We start from the raw sequence: 2,342 nt of genomic DNA, 5'->3' as shown, positions 1-2,342 counted from the left end.
GGAGTGTTGGACATCTATCATCCTGTCCCGTGTTCAGCCAACAGTGATGGGAACAGAACAGGGGACAAAGCACTCCTCCAGTAAATTCATCATCTCCTCATTTTTATCTCTCAGTCAGTCTTGAGGGGGAGATAGGTCGGGTTATGCACGTGTGTGTGTGTGTGTGTGTGTTTGTGTGTGTGTGTGTGTGCGCGTGCGAGTGTGTGCGTGTGTGTGTGGGCTCTACCTATAGTGAAATATGGCCCTCCTGTCAGTCTGACCCAATCAGGAATGAGCTCTCATTCTCCCTACTCCACACTCCATGCACCACAGACTGAACGATTGAGATGTGGCAGCTGATAGGTGTTTAAGTTTGAGTCATTTCTACATTTATATTTATATATGTATAAAGCCGAGGGTTGGACAATGCCAGGAGTCCAAATGAGGATAGAAAATAGAGGTGAGCCCAATGGTATTCAAATGAAGCCAAGGTGAGCGCTTGATAAAATACTGGGCCTCCTTCACAGTCTGTGGACATATTGAGCTTTATGCAAATGGTTGGAGTCTTTTGTTCAGTAATTGTTGTTTTTGTCATGGTAGACCTCAGAAAAGCAGCCTGGGAGTCTAAAGGGTTTCACCTTTGGAGAGCAACAATGTATTACGTAAATTATGTCGCTGCCAATTTTTGTATTTTAGATTCAAAAGGTTCTTCCTGTGTACAAGTGGGATGTTTGGCCTGATTGGTGCACTTCAGAAATCTGAAAACTAGCTTTTTTTTTGACTTTTTAGCTGTTTTTGTCTTCTTCAAACTCCAATAACTGACGCAGTTAGCTATTGGGTCCACCACGAGTTAGGATTTTTTTTTCATATTTTCATGCTCGATTGAACAGGGAATTTGTAATTTTCTTCAAAAACAACCCATACATATAAGAGTGTTGTCTGATCTGCTGCTTCTACGGTTAGTGTTTGGTTGACTTTAGGCAAAGACGTCAACAGTGACAACGTTTACATGCACATAATATCCCACTTTTTGTCCTTATTCCGATAAAGACGATATTCCGTCTAGGTTGTTTAAATGATTTACATGTTTACATGAAAGTGAATATTCCACCTGTATTCCCGTTTACACGCAGCCATGCAAAATACGATTTATTCATAGTTTTCCAGCAGTGGAGGTCTTGATGGGTGTGAACACAGCGTCCTTCTTTCATTCCTTCAACCAGCTTCTTGAAAAGGTTGGCATAGCGATGTGTGCACATATCCAAAAACCTGTTGCTATCAAGTCTTTGATAATGCTGAAAGTAGCTGTTTCTCCTTCTTATCACGTCTGCAGCCTTAAACTGTGGGCTGGTTGGTTTGTGTACAGTAACCAAGGTAACGCACAGAGCTGATCATAAGCTGTAAACAGTCAAGAGGCCGTGAACCGACCCAAACTGCAGTAAAAACCTGACTAAGACGCATATTCCCAATGTGATGTATACATGTCCAAAGAATGCCTCTGTAACCTGAATAATACCAGAATATTCCACATGTCTTAATCAGTAAATGCTATTTTTGGAAAAAGACCGTATTAAGAATATCCAACTGGAATATGCTGTTTACATGACCTGTATGAAATTCAGAATATTGTCATATTTGGTATAATAGTGGAATATTGGTGTGCATGTAAACATACTCAGTGACTGTAGGAAAGTGAATGGAAACCTCACACAAACATTCACTCCGATCTCAGGGGACAGGTGGACAGGCGGAAACAGTTCAGGAATAAACCATATAATTTACTGTTGAAATGAGACTGACAAACAACTTACAGCGGTCTTCAGAACAATGAAGACGAATACTTTACTCTTAGCCCGAACGTCACAGATTCAGCTATGTTTTGCCAAGTGTCCAGAGTTGGAGAGTTCCATATAGATCACATCCAAATAGGAAAGGGTCCACATGTGCATACACAGGACGTGAGGCGGTTTCCAACGGGTTGCAATCATTCTCTTGCAGCTGTAAGTTCAGCTAACACAGCACGTTAAAACATGCTTTGACTTGTTAGTTGTTGGGGCTTAAATTGAAGTGGATGGGGGACGGGTGGAATATCTACCGGATGGAAGTCAAATGTGACAGTCCCTTAAACCAGTAATGCAGCCTACCTCACTGAACAACGCAAGGAATTTTTGGTAGAAATAAATGGCCTGGATAAAAAGTACAACAGTGCATCTGTTTAAGCTGAACTACTTGTAACCGTGTAACTGGAAAAACATTTTATTTTTATTTCTATTTCTATTACATCATGCATGTATGCATGCATTTATGTACGTATGTATGTACGTATGTATGTATGTATGTATGTATGTATGTATGTATGTATG

General features: G+C 40.6%; 1 protein-coding gene and 1 long non-coding RNA gene across 4 annotated transcripts in view; one reads left to right on the top strand and one right to left on the bottom strand.

Annotated features, from left to right (window-relative positions):
* Positions 1–2,342, top strand: part of LOC116687475 (receptor-type tyrosine-protein phosphatase gamma) — a 571,464-nt gene that overhangs the window by 72,810 nt on the left and 496,312 nt on the right. The gene's annotated exons all lie outside the window — the stretch shown is intronic.
* LOC116687519 (uncharacterized) overlaps positions 1–2,342 on the bottom strand; it is a 19,689-nt gene that overhangs the window by 13,688 nt on the left and 3,659 nt on the right. The gene's annotated exons all lie outside the window — the stretch shown is intronic.

This window comes from Etheostoma spectabile, chromosome 4 (genome assembly GCF_008692095.1).
Source record: "Etheostoma spectabile isolate EspeVRDwgs_2016 chromosome 4, UIUC_Espe_1.0, whole genome shotgun sequence".
NCBI lineage: Eukaryota > Metazoa > Chordata > Actinopteri > Perciformes > Percidae > Etheostoma > Etheostoma spectabile.
This window is presented reverse-complemented; position numbering and strand designations above follow the sequence as displayed.